General features: G+C 41.7%; 1 protein-coding gene across 3 annotated transcripts in view; it reads left to right on the top strand.

Moving 5' to 3' along the window:
- Window positions 1–1639: 1639 nt before the first annotated feature.
- TANC2 (tetratricopeptide repeat, ankyrin repeat and coiled-coil containing 2) overlaps window positions 1640–14902 on the top strand; it is a 266147-nt gene continuing 252884 nt past the window's right edge. For all 3 annotated transcript variants that reach the window (XM_063459359.1, XM_063459358.1, XM_063459357.1), the window contains exons 1-2: window positions 1640–1715; window positions 2766–2830. The gene's annotated coding sequence lies outside the window, so the exon portion shown is untranslated. The remainder of the gene's footprint in view (window positions 1716–2765; window positions 2831–14902) is intronic.

Here is a 14902-nt window from a genome sequence, read left to right as displayed (position 1 = left end):
GGCGAGACGGTCATGGTAAAAAGGTAATTTTAGACGGACCCTCAATAGTGTAAAGCAATTGTGTCAGGAATACATTGTTTCTTTAACTCATTTGTGATGTGTCCACAGTTGTTTCCCTGAAACCCATTATTTATTATTTAGATTTGATTGTTGGTCTGCACATGAAAAGAGCTGACCTGTGTGGTGATTTGCAGGGCTATTCAATAAAGTAAGAATTCAAAGTGAATTGTAAGTTTAAGGTAAAATAAAAAGCCAAACTGGAAGCAAAGCTGACTTAGAAGTTTCTTATCACCCTAAATGTAAAATTCACATTAAATTCACTTGAATTCGCTTTGAATAACCCTGATAGCCTGTGAATACAATGCTACAGGACTCAAATCTTCAGGGTTTGCTCATCACTATGAAAATGTAAGTTATTGGATGCTGCGATATCGCTACATCATTAGTCCTGATTTCCTTGTTTGCTACAATTTGACAGCTAAAAAAACTGCAGATATCCTCAACTTTCTTTGTCTACCTGGAAAACAACAAATTTCTAATTTTAAAGGGATTCTATAGTGGCAGGAAAACAAACTTTTTCCTGGCAGTATAGATTTCCTCTCTGTCAAGGACCCTCCCGCGTCACTGAAGGGGTTAATGACCTATTCAGTCACTTACCTGGGTCCAGTCCCAATGTCCCTCGGCGCTGGCTCAGCCCCACCCTCGCACCTTCCCGGCGATGCCCACAGGCGGGGGAGACCTAATGCGCTTGTGCGCCAATGGCCGCACTCTCATTAGGATCTCCCCATAGGAAAGCATTATTCAATGCTATCCTATGGGGAAAATCTGAGGCTGGAAGTCTTCATGCATTGCGTGAGGATGCCCAGCGTCCGATAATGGACCAAAAGTCTGTTTCAGTTCCGGTAGTCCCTCTAGTGGCTGCCTGGTAGACAGCCACTAGAGGAGGAGTTAACCCTTAGAGGCAATTTATTTACCACTGCAGGGTTATGGGTGATGGGAGATTGCACCCAGACCACTTCAATGAGCTGAAGTGGTCTGGGTGCCTACAGTGTGCCTTTAAAGTCTGTGTAGAATTTGTTACTCTGACTTGTTTGTTACATTCCCAAGCTGAGATGTAAAGTTTTTAGTTAGAAACCAAATATGCTAACCCGATTCACCTTCACTCTTAGGCTGTTAAAGGCAATATGATGCATGAACGAAAATGTTACCACATTTTGTTTTCATACTGCTTTCTCAACTTTTTTTTTTTTTTTTAAACTGCATTTATAGCAAGAGCATAAACGAGAAATCGTTGTAAAAACCCATTAACATAATATGTTGTGCATTAGGACGTTCTGGTTGAGACCTTTTGGCTATGGAGTTCTGTCTTTTGAATCTTTGTTGACTGTAGTGACATAAGCAGAGTCTCTCAACACTATGTCACTGTGTAATTCAAACTGATTCACGCTGTGACACATCGCAGAACCTGTACGACTGCATAGCATAGGGATTTAGTGACAAACTGTGTGCAGCGTGTGTGGGGGCTTGTGCTGTGACTGTGAAATCCATCAGGAAGAGGGGACACTCGTGTCTAGGAACATGTGAGGAGTTTCGTAGAGGTGCTTCGGTGGGTACTAGGAGGCAATAGTAATTTTTCCCTAAAACTCAGCAGCTTCAGGTCCCTTCCCTCCTTGCAGTAGGATGGATGCTGTTTGGATGTGCTTATAGCTGAACAGGTGAGGAGCATATAGCATGGTGTGGAGTGACATGTAATACACTTATTACACGGCGTAGTTTTCTATATTTGGATCACTTGCCGATAAACGTTGGCTCTGGAGTACGAAGAGTTTCAAACCGTTAACAGGTAACACCTTTTGTGTGCAGGCTTAATGGTGACGGTGAAAACATGTATACACAAAATTGTAGTCCATGCTTTGATCTGCCTGCCAGCAGATTATATTGAGTCCGGACTTTGAACCTACATCTGTTGTTGTTGTTATTATTTTGGATCTACGGCACAGCGTCTGACATTTAACCGCCTGAATGGATTTAATTCTCAGTATATTGCAGGTTGGTCTGATTACATCATCTCATGCAAAGTACTCTGCTATTTAATGAACATGCAATATTTTATTAATATGGTGGAAAATGACTGTTGACCTACCTTTTTGTGATGTTCGTGCGTTATAATTTAAAGCGGTTGTTACCTTTTGGTCCTTATTTCTGTTTTATGTGATGTTTGTTTCTCTGTTCTTAAGTTTAAATTAAATAAATGAATTTTGTAAAATCATCCGTATTAGGTAACCAGTTCAAACAATAATCCTAGCAATCTTTTTTTTTTTTTTTGTGAGATGTGGAGGTTATTCCCAAACGGTGCAGTAGTGACTTGAGTCTGACTTGGAAAATTAAAATCTATTTTTCCCTAAACTTTCGGAAGAGGCTACATAAGTCGCCATATCTTTGTGGATTTTTGAACATTTTTACAGCAGTCCGCTTTAGTTTGTAGTGGCTTTTGTCAATTGCATGAAGTGCACTTATACTTCTGGGTAGCAGATAAGATGTCTGTAAACTACATTTCCCTTGATGCCTTGCCCTACGTATTCATGGGTAAAAAGGAAAGAAAAGGGGAAAAAAAAAGTGTGGCTGAAAGCAAGCTGTAGTTTGCAAAGAATTTGCATTAAATGGGTCCCATTGTTTTCCTGACAAATTATTCAAAACAGGTGTAGGGAGGGGGGCGGAATCACCGAAAATCAACATTTCTCTTTTTCTTTTTTTGTGTCCTGTAGGATTTGTGCTGTGTATGGAAGGAGCTTGCAGACTCTCAAACAATACCCCAGTCACCTTGAGCAAGGTAAGCCAGACACAGACTGGGTCTTTTAATGTAAGGTTAATGTAAAACCTTTTATATCCTGTACGTTTTCTCCAACTGATAGTAGGAGTCCATTCCCACAGGTGTCTCTCGGGGACAGATTTGGCCATAGATTGGGATATGTGCACGTGTGCCTGGCAGGGTTTAAAATGCCCATCATGTTGCCCCTGGGATGTATTACAAAGAAAATGAAGTATTTAAAGGCTGTCTAGTGTAGGAAATAATGCTTTCAAATTTAAGACCAAACTAGTCAAACTAAAAACATTGCTCACTTGGAGAAATGTTGCCGTCTGGACTGTTTTGAGCTCCAGGTATTCCACTCCCCCTGCTTGCCAGTATAAAGTGATGGTGCCAGATATGACATCATCATTTACACATCCTATTAGGGCCCTGAGCACGTGTGTCACTTCAGTAGGGACAGGAGTGGCGGGGTGTCTTCTTTTCAATATATCAAAATATTGGGCCCCCTGCCACCTTCATCTACTGAATAGTATTATTATTATTATTTTTTTTTTCCATTTCAAATAGTTTGGACTGTAAGTCTGTTTTTATGTAAAAAAAAATACTTATTTAATGCATATACTGTATTCAAGCACACTAGTTAAAATTAAGTTATTTTAAAACGGGTCAGCAAATGCATTTAAAAATCTAATCGAAAACACATATTTTGCAAATAGTGTGTGTGTATAATATGTGTATAAAATATATACGTATATTATTTTTTTTTATTGCATTGTGACAGTACAATGACTGCATATTTTGATGAGTGCACATGAAATGACCTGTTAAAACATTGTCTCTCACAAGTTCGAAGGAATCACTTTTAATGTCCACTTTTGTGAGCGGCAGAACTTGATCTGGTCGTACGCCTCTCAATGGCCCTGTCTGTGCCACAGCCCATGTCAATGCATTGCTCATTCCTTTTAAAGTATTAAGGGATTATTTAATTTGAGGTTTCAGAGAGTCAGTGTGTCAAAATAAGGAATTATGCACAGGGGGATGTGTTCTAGTGGTGGGGCAGGTACCTTAGATCTTCTGCATGATACTGTATAGTGGACAGAGCTTAACATTCTTTGTAATTGGGGATTTTAGGATTAGTGTGAAAGGTGGCCTGTCCAGTGACTCTTTCTTTACCTGAAATCATTTGACATATGATACAAGCAGGCTCCCTGATACATTGTACATGTTACCATTGCGCACAGTTGGAACGCCGCCACATACCAATGCTCCCTGTAATAAATATTGTAGTACAGAGGGTGGATTGGAATGTGCCATAGGAAGGATGATATTACTGATAACCCCATTCAGGACAAAGGGGGGTTGTAAGCACAAATATATCATGACTGGTATAGCACGCAATCTCATTATGTATTTTAACTCCTTTGTGACATCATTAAAGGGACACTATAGTCACCAGAACAACTACAGCTTATTGTATTTGTTCGGGTGAGTATAATCATTCCCTTCAACTTTTTGCAGTAAACACTGTATTTTTTTTTTTATAAACATTACAGCCTAGGGATACCTCCAGTGGCCACTCCTCATATGGCTGTTAGATTTGCTTCCTGGGGCAGTGCTGCATATTTTTAACACTATAGGGTCAGGAATACATGTTTAATACATGTTCCTTTAAGGTTAATTACTAAATTGGCCATTATGCATCAGTGATCAGAAAAATAGAGTAATAGTATACTTTATATCCACTTCTTCTTCTTTTTTTTATATATATATATATTTTTGCAGTGCATGTGATTGTAACATACAGGTCGGATGTACCCCAACGGCAATCCCCAAGCGTGGTAAAACGCAGTACATGTGGGTTACTTGAAATGGCATGCACAATTTTATAATGGTAACATGTTAATATTAACAAAGTTTAAACAGAGAAACATCAGACATGTGAATTGACCACCTTTGTATTTAGGTGTTAGTTTTATCAAGCTTGATATGTCTGAATAAATTATTGTAAATTCATGATACGTCAGGCTAGGTATACATGTGTATACTGCTGTAACTCGTATGAGCGAGATATCTGAGTGTTGCTGGCTGAATACGTGTGGGTGCTTTATAACAGCAGTCATCATGTTAGATTTCCAAGCTAAAGAGACCACGGGTTCCCCGACTCACTGCACTTGGAATGGTGTAAGTCGGGCCTAGCCTAGCTGCCCCAAGACGGGAGTGGTAGTAGGTGCGTCAAATGTGGTTATATGCATCAGATCTGGTGTGTGTCAATGCCAGGTATGTGTCTTGTGCGTGTGTCCGCTCTATGCAGTACCTTATCGGCTAATTGTGCGATCATAAGTTGGCTAAGTGCCAGTACACCCGCTTTCAGCCGGGTGGTTATGCAATAACATGTGGGCATACATACAAATCAAGTCACTGATCGCGCGACCCGTGGGTAGAATTGTAGATGCAGGCTGGCATGCCAAAATCAGGGGGGCAGCCCACCTTGTGAGTGGCTTCGCCAGATGAGTGCTTATGATGCAAAGTTCCGGATCAGCCGATGCCCTGACTTGGTAACATGCTTGAAGGGTGGCATGAGAGCAAGAGGCAGAGTCCGAGCCAGAGCTCCCCATACTGTCGCGAAGGCCTGCATCTCTGGGCCATGAATCTGGTTGCTCCTGTGGGAGGCCGGGTTCTTCCCTTGTAGGGGACAGCGTTGGATCCAGATGGGTATTCGCCGCCTGTGGCGTTGGATCCTCTGCGTCGGTGGCCGATGCCCTCGGAATTTATCCCTTGTGGTCTTCAGCCCGAGTAGGCCCATCGTGTGAGGCTGTAGCAATGCCATGGAAAGAGTGCCCCGGGGGGGGCGCGCTCCTCTCCTGCCCCTCATCTCTCTGCTTATTCTTCGCTGCCGGTGCTTCAGGCTTTTCGAGGTGGTCAGGTATTTTGTCCCAGATGCTGATGTATGTCTCGACTGCGTGTTGGGATACGAGCTCACACGCGCACTGCTTAGTCTCGACATAGTGCTGTACGCGTGGCTTTGGATTGTCAGCTATCTTGGGGTGTAACGCCCGAAACGCAGTTGCAGCAGGACTGGTGTTTGGGCGCAACTGTAAGCAGTGATGGTCGTCCGTGGGGACCGGGATAATCCCCACCGGTCGAGAGGGAGGGGGGGGACGGACAGCAAGACACCAGTCGGAGAACTTGGAGAGCGGCCGTCTTAACCCAGCTCAGGCTCAGGTAGGCCTCAGGCCTCGATCAGGTTGCTCCAGCGCTATATGTGGTAAAGTAATGTATCCCCGAGTTCACAGTCGGCTTATGATTAGCAGGATCGCCGATTTAGGTCATTATTAGCTTGTTGCACGAAGTTATCTCCTGTTTCCTGGCTCAGATGCGGGAGCCCAGACAAAGCATGTCTGATCCGATCGGCGGTCAGACTCCGCCCCCTTATATCCACTTCTTAAACGGGCACTCCAGGCACCTACCCATATTTTCATGTAATATGATGCTTTTTAAAAAAATCGATTTATTTTTGTTCCATTATCGCTAAAGTGCAATGTAGTGGTTATGGTGCCTGGAGAGCCCTGACTTTTTTCCTCTCTCTTTTTCATTGTTTTTGCAGATTTCTAATGTATTTTGTGTGTAATGCTTTAAAAATGGGTCAAATCCATCCTCGGGTGTCCTAATTTTCTAGTTGTTTTTTCTAGTTTAAAAAAAAAAAAAAAATATATATTTTTATATTCAGGATCTTCATCAATAAGGTAATTCCCTCTGTGCCAGTGATTTACTCCAGTTTCAGGCTTGCATACTATGACCTTGACCATCGATTGCCATTGATATGTCTTCTCTTGTTTATGTAATGCGTGTCTCATATATAATATATGTGTTTTAAACACATTCACCTGCATTATTGTTATTTGAAACACTAATAAATATTTAATTGGAAAACTGATACTATTGTAACATTTCAATAAATCTTTTTGATGCTTATGTATGTCCCTCTGCTCCATCTTGTCTGGCAATGTTTACACCAAGCACGGATAATGACCAAAAAAACAAGGATCAATCAGCCCTCGCTAATCTGTTAGAGCGCGTTCATGTAATTCTTTAAGGAGAGTCTAATTTCTATTTTTAGAGCATTTGTATTTTATGTCACCTTTATTTCATACTACCATTTTGTGACTTGCATAAATAATTATTTGCCAAGCTGAAGTAAGCTGTCATAATTATACTAAGAAAAACTTTGGAGTAACCCTTAAACTTGGTTGTAGGAGTCTGGATTTGCGGTTTCTGCTTGAAACACTGCACACCCAGAGTTGTTATTCATTGCGTGCTGGGAGCTAATTGCACCACCAGCACACACGTGACATTGGCATTTTAGAACTGTGTTCCCAACTGCCGAATGTCAATTCTGTGCATAAAAAAAATCTGTCGTTACAAAGACTCTGCTGACAAACGTAAAATCCTTCCCCTTGCAGATTGCTGCCCCCACTTAATTATAGCCCTTCTACCTCCCTATTCCATTCAATATTTTCTGTTCCCCCCCGCTCTCCCTCCTCCTGAATTCAGCAGACCACCAAGAGACCTCAACATAGTTTAGACCAGTGTTCCCCAACCTAGTCCTCGTGGACCACCAACAGTCCAGGATTTATATTCCCCTGATTTATTCCAATGGATTGTTCGTGGTCCATGAGGACTGGGTTGGGGAACACTGGTTTAGACTACAGGCGTATCTCTGAAGGGTTCAGTAGCTTATTTTATCAAGGGTTATTTTAGTGCAGGCATAGGCAACCGTTGGCACTCCAGATGTCGTGGACTACAAATCCCCTGGTCTTTCACAAGCATTATGGAGGTCAGAGCATTATGGGAACTGTAGTCCACAAAATGTGTTGCCTACCCACGTTTTAGTGAATGCTCTGCATGCAGAGTTATTCAGCAATTATCACCCCAGGAGCTGTGTGTTCTTAAGCACATAAGTCATTGAATAAACGTTTAGGACAACCACACCCCATTCTTTACATCGGAACAAAATGTAATCAATATAAACTGGAGGGTGGTGTTGGATATTTTTTTTTTTTTTTTTGTCTTCTTCATTGGTGAAATGCTTTTTCATTTTATGGATCTAGATCATTGACCATGTCTCACTGAACATCAAGGGACAAGTAGCTTGTGATAGGTTCAGCCATTAATATTTCTAGAGAATTTGCTGTTGATGAGGTAAACAGAAGCCGTCACGAAAAATCCATTCTAAAAAAGGTGTGTCCATAGAACAAAAAAACATTTATATACACAACTAATGAAAAGAAAAAAATAAATAAAAATAATCCTCAACAAATATGAGTCATTAAACACACAGTAACTTTCTACGTGATGTTTAATCACAAATCTTTTGGCTGATTAATTAAACATTGTTTTTAAACCGCTAAATATTGTTTGATAAACGTTCCAAATTATGTAATATTTATCGATAAACGTTTGCATTTTTTTTTTTCAGTGTATGACAATATTTTTTAATCAATAACCCAATAACCAGTAAGCATGTATTTAAAGGTCCCATTTCTGTGTTCATCTTGGATATTTGTAGTTGGGTCCGTTTTAGGATGTGGAAACCAACTTAGTCTTCTGTACATTTGGGTTTCCCTGCACATTATAAAATTTCCAAAGCAAAAGACCCGTCTATTGGACACGGGAGAAATGACCATAGAGCTGCATTTACTGATCTACCAAACGGAATCTGCCCTACGATGTATGAAGGCTGGAAACGGTGTCACTTATACTTATTTACTAGACTGTGTTTACTGCATCCTTTAGTACATTCTGCTATTATGACTTAAATACGGAGTATAAAATAAATAACCCCTTGCCGGGTCCATTCTGTTGGCGGCTCTGAATAAATAGTCGTAGAAGAAGCAATGATTAAAATTACAGATGAAACTCTTGCAGATTCTCAAGACAAAAACACTCTCTTCAAACAGCATTTATTTAAAACATGACTTTGGCAAAAGCAAGCAATACAAATTAGTATCTCTAATTTCACGTACTTGGTGGGGTTTTAAAGTGATTTTGAAGTGGTCATGGTGCCTGGAGTCTGTACGTGCGGCGTTTTTGCTTTGAAACGTTGCACATACAGAGTTTAACCCTTCTTCTTCCCCGAGGTGTAAATCCACCTCCGGCAGCGTCATTGGGGTGTCTTCAGCCAATTAACAGAATGTCTGTCCATCATCGGCTGAGAGCGATGCTTTACCAATCCACCAGGGAGCCCAGCGGGGACCCAGATAAGGGGGCAAACAGTTGCTGAATTGGTTTGCCCTTATTTTTGGGGAACTGGTCCAGAGAACTCCTTGTACCATAACCGCTACAGCTGGCGATAGTGATCATGATGCGTGGAGTAATCGTTTAATCATAACCCACCCACATGCTTTTTTAGATACTTATTTGTTTATCATTGTCTGAAATTGGTTAAAGCGAGACTCCAAGATATGTCCATTTTATGAATTGTGTTGTATCCCTGTTACTCTGGCGTTGTGTATAATTGCAGCATATTTTTTTTTTTTTTTGCCTTCACACGTTGCCAGATCCAGAAGCCTGCCCCTTTTCCCAGCAACGTCAAAAGGAGGAATTGTACTTTTTTACCATATAAAATTTGCCCAACGCCGCAACTCTAGAGAGATCTCAAGCCCTGGGGATTTTCATGTACAATTGACTGAGAGATTGCCGCAGAAATTCCCATTCACGGAACTGCCACCTCTGAATGACTGGTATTGGTTATTTGAGCAGTTCTATTGAACAACTGTGATTGGGTACGGAACTACAGCTGTACAGGAGCCCATATACCTGGCCTCTGATTGGTGGGATTTCTTCCTGGTCTAGTAATGCGGTCTGCTGCTTTGGTTTGCACTGTATTGGTAGAAGGAGCATTTTGTACTTTTTGTGTGTTTGTATTATGCTGTATGTGTTCCAACACAGTCAGCATAATCCGTGCAAGAGCGTCATTGAAAAAATAATTTAGCCACTAAGTGACCTGGCTATGCCCAGGCCTCCTCACAGTCTGGTCTTATTAGCCATCATGGTCTCTCTATATCACACCTTGACTATGTTAGACCAGCATTTGCCTCTCACTTTTGGGATTACCATAATCGTTGACTTGTGGGAGCCATAATACAGTTGTCATTTGCCCGTTTGTCTTAAAAATATGAACTTGCATCTCCAGCCAATTGCCATTGGCTAATGTGTAAATAGTTGACCTTTAATTGTGTGTTTATAATTTTGGACTTCCCAGTAATTTTATGTGTGGTAACAATTTTTTTATTTTTTTTTCCTCATTCCACATCCGATTAAAGGACCACTCTAGGCACCCAGACCACTTCAGCTTAATGAAGTGGTCTGGGTGCCAGGTCCAGCTAGGGTTAACTAATTGTTTTATAAACATAGCAGTTTCAGAGAAACTGCTATGTTTATCAATTAGTTAAGCCTTCCCCTATTTCCTCTAGTGGCTGTCTCACTGACAGCCGCTAGAGGCGCTTGCGTGATTCTCACTGTGAAAATCACAGTGAGAGCACGCAAGCGTCCATAGGAAAGCATTATGAATGCTTTCCTATGTGACCGGCTGAATGCGCGCGCAGCTCTTGCCGCGCGTGCGCATTCAGCCGACTGGGAGGAACGGAGGCGGAGAGGAGGAGGAGGAGAGCTCCTCGCCCAGCGCTGGAAAAAAGGTAGGTTTTACCCCTTTTCCCCTTTCCAGAGCCGGGCGGGAGGGGGTCCCTGAGGGTGGGGGCACCCTCAGGGCACTCTAGTGCCAGGAAAACGAGTATGCTTTCCTGGTACTAGAGTGGTCCTTTAATTTCCCTGTTGGGGGGAGCTACAGTGTTGGCAGCGATCCAGCGCCTACACCTGCTCTTTAAAAAAAACAAACAAAAAAACTATTTTCTATTCAACAAATGATGTCACAGTGTTAAACAAATGAAGGGATTATCTTGGCTGTTTCTCAGAGACTGATGAGCTTTCTCTCGAATATGCAGTCATAGGCGCAGTGCATCAATGCATTTACTGTTTAAACTGTGCCAAAAATGGGTTCGGCATCTAATTTGTGAAATTTTATGAAAGCGTATTAAATCTCAGCTAAGCATTGTACCAGCAGAGTTGCTACGACCGTATCGATTTTTCAATAAATCTGAATAAATATGGTTGCTCACCTGACAGTCCATTCTTGACAAACGGCTTTTTGCTGATGACATGTTGCTTGCCCGCCATAAATTGACTGACTGGACAGTATCAGGAGTGGGGAATGCAGTCATTAAAGCTGCTTATACTGTGGAATTAATTAGCAGAGTGACAAGTGAGGGTCCGTATCTTATATCTTCTATTATATATTTACTAGGGAGCCTGTAAACAAGTGGTGAAACATCATTGCCACCGACCAGCATAACTAAAGTCCATCGTTGGGTCTGGGATCCTTCCTTTAAACCAGGTGTGGCAAAAATTTAGTAGTGGACCTGCAATGTCAGATGTTTTTTTTTTTTTTTTTTTGTAAAAACATTTTCTGGTCAGTCCTGTAGTGGTTATGGTTCCAGGAGCCTTGATTCCTCTTCGGTTGTAGTTAAGTGGAAGATCCTAATTAATGATCTAAATTTGAGCTCAATATGTTCGTATGTTCTCAGCCAATGAATGCCATTCAAAAAGAGACGATATTGATCTATTTAATGCAGAAGAAGGAACGAGCTTCTACAGTGTGCTGTAGGGGGTTATGGTTTTACGACCTTGTTAGCATAGTTAAACAACAAAACAAAACTCTTCCTATAGATACAGCACAATCCTAGAAATGGCCATGTACGTTTAATATGATATACACGCTTCCCGTCCCCAGTGGAGCTTGAATTTTAGGATCACTCTAGGCACCATGCCCACTTCATATCACTCCAGTGATCATAGTGCTTAGAGTAACCCTTTAAGCCTTACCTTCCCTTTAACACACTTGAGAGTGCAGCTTGCGACTGTGAGCGAATGTCTCAATTTACCTGTTCAGCAGTGGATCTTACAAGCATATTATTGCAGAAGATATTCACAAAGGACATATCCCATAGATTCTGCATGGGGTCTGCAGAAACGCTTTAATGAGTTTTTGTTTTGTTTTTCATTTTAATTTATTAGTAAAACAGCCTAAGCAGTCTGGTGGCTGGAGTTACTCAGGTTAAAGAGTTTGTGCTTCTCTGCCACCATTTGGAGAATTTGGATATTCTTCAGGTAATAGAGTTTTTGTTAATTGTGGTAATTTAACGGATCGACAGGCACCCCGACTGGGTACCTCCGTTGAAGGATGCTCCTAGCGCTTCCTGAGGACTCCAAGCACTGCAGCAGACACCACAACCACCGAACCGGAGAAGCATACGAATGCTCTCAAGCATATGAATGCTGTAAACAGCTGAACTGGAAAAGCATACAATCCGCTTACACTCCTGGCAATCAGCATACAATCCAATTCCCCCAATAGCGAACTTCGTTTTGAGGTCAAGCAGAACGGACTGTACTGGCACATACAGCCTCTTTTATTCACAATCCACAAACCTAGTACTGCTCACAGGGTTTTACAGAGCAACCAATAACACACGTACATTACAGAAAACACTCCCAGCAATTATACACACAATCCTCCACTCTGCCTGTGATATAATTATGGTACACAATGGGTTAACATAATTATCACAAGCAGGAAAAATACAGTTTTTATACATGTACTATAACTTCAAAAATATACGTCCAATCTTCATAAACATATGAAGTTACATATTCAGAATCCGCACACTTTAAACATAAACCCTCTCAAAAATCAGACAAATCCATCCAGTAGATCAAATGTTAGCTGGGAGTCCTTTATGACCGACCGCAAGCACATTTTCATGCCCAAAACAGTTCCATAGATTTGGGCTGTGCGGTCGGTCTATTTTACACAGAAAAATGACTAACTCCCATTCGAATGCACGAACGGGGCCGTTCATGCATTTAGCTTAGTATAGTAGTGAGTTCAAACTGCCGAACGGGACTCTGCAGCTGAAAACGGAGTGTAGGAGAAGGTAAAGGTCAGTGGTGTTCGTTGAAATGTGTAGCCGATTTCAGTTCCATGGATTTGGCTATACATACCGCTGACCTCGTTCGAATGAACAAAGATGGCCGCCGCCACCACGTGTTCGTTTGTCGAATGGCGGCCACTTCGACTACTTCGGCTGCATCCGAATTGCCAATTTAAAGCTGCAGAACTGCTCCAATACAATTTAAAGGGGCAGCAAGTCTTTTAAAATCCAATCTGCTGAAATAGTCTTTAACAGGCAATATCTTCCAGGGGCCATAGTCTTAAAGGGGCATTGTTCCCTAAAGTCACAGTATGTCCCCAGATGGTTCTTAAAGGGCCAGCAGCAGCATAATAAAATACAATATGCCCAAATCTGTTATTTCAAGGGCCAAACCTCCCAGGGACCATAATCACATGGCAAGAGGCTGGCAAGCAGTCCTCTCCAGGCACAAGTGGCGGGGCTGGTTCCGCCACAGTGGTCAAGGAGATTATGCTTTCATGCAAAGTCCGCATGAAACATTTATGACTTAGCCCCTTAAGGACCAAACTTCTGGAATAAAAGGGAATCATGACACGTCACACATGTCATGTGTCCTTAAGGGGTTAATATCTCCATTTAACAAAAAAAAAAAAACACATTTATTCATATATATAACTATTCTGGTTTGGTTAACCCTCTAGTTGTGAACCAGCAGCAAGGTTAAAGCAGAATATCTGGAAGGGGATCTGTAAACTGTATCCATCTATTTATCCATTTACTTGTTTTCACTTAGCGTGTTTGCATTTACTCAAATCCTCTGTCTCCACCTTTCTTTGGATTGTATACATTGGCCTGAAGTGTCTGTCTGTCTGTCTGTGTCTTTCTGTGTGTGTCTGCGTGCGTGTCTGCGTGCGTGTTTGTGTGTCTGCGTGCGTGTTTGTGTGTGCTTGTCTGTGTCTTTCTGTGTGTGTCTGCGTGCGTGTTTGTGTGTGCTTGTCTGTGTCTTTCTGTGTGTGTCTGCGTGCGTGTTTGTGTGTGCTTGTCTGTGTCTTTCTGTGTGTGTGTGTGTCTGTCAATGAATTCTTCTTGGGAACGCACTACTGGTATAAATGTCATGTCACAAAGCACACATCGTATCATGCTGCTCTCACCAAAATTACTGGGAGTTAAGCTTAGTTCCGTGCTTTTCTTTCTAGAGAGTTTGCCAGCTAAATGTGTGTATGTATGTAAGGATCCATTTATAATTATCATTATTATTGTTTCCTCACAAAAATAGTATCCCTGGCTTTCAATAGGTTTAAAAAATAAAACCAAACACGTGTTAACAGTTTGGGCAGTTTGGCAATTAGAAAACAAACAAATCCATCTGTATCTTGTATTGGATCAAAAGAGGTAATCTAATTTCTTTAAAGATAAACTCTTGTAAGTTTCACAATCTGAACCGTTATGGTCATGGAGATTAGAGTAACTTTTTTTTTTTTACTTTTCCATTTCGGTGATTTGAATGAAGTCTGTAAAACCCTGCACAATTCGTGTTAATCACCATGGCCGTCATGCCGGGTCATCAGCCAGCCTGGTAAGAGTTCTTGGCTGCCTAATGTCAAATTTGTGAAAATTCTCATACACAGAGTGCCTGGGTGGTCAGCTGACTCTCTATGCCAGCGAATGTCGACTGCATAGTCTTCTGCAGTAGCCGTAAGGTCCTCACCAGTGGGGAGAGGAACCTTGGAGCCCAGCATAGACTCTGGTCAGAAGGTAAAGCATTCCTTAACAGTTTGCCCCATTACTATGGAACCAGGCCCAAAGTGGTGCATGTTTGGAGTAACCCTTCAACAGTTTCTGCTCTGTTCTTCCATTTTATTCCCCCAAATCCTCTATAACAAGCAATGGGTGTTATGTGATAGATGTGATAGTTTAAAACACCCGACGGTTGCCTGCTGCGTAGTCGGCTTGTGACCTACTTCCACATGTCACACTGTACGGTTAATCCATACTGGCATTTCCTGCTTGCTTTCACTCGATTCTTATTTTTATTCTTAAAGTAATGTAGAGCCCCCAGGCTCCTTTT

This window comes from Pelobates fuscus, chromosome 6 (assembly GCF_036172605.1).
Source record: "Pelobates fuscus isolate aPelFus1 chromosome 6, aPelFus1.pri, whole genome shotgun sequence".
Classification (NCBI taxonomy): domain Eukaryota; kingdom Metazoa; phylum Chordata; class Amphibia; order Anura; family Pelobatidae; genus Pelobates; species Pelobates fuscus.
Note: the sequence above shows the minus strand (reverse complement) of the source record. Positions and strands in the feature narration are given on the sequence as shown.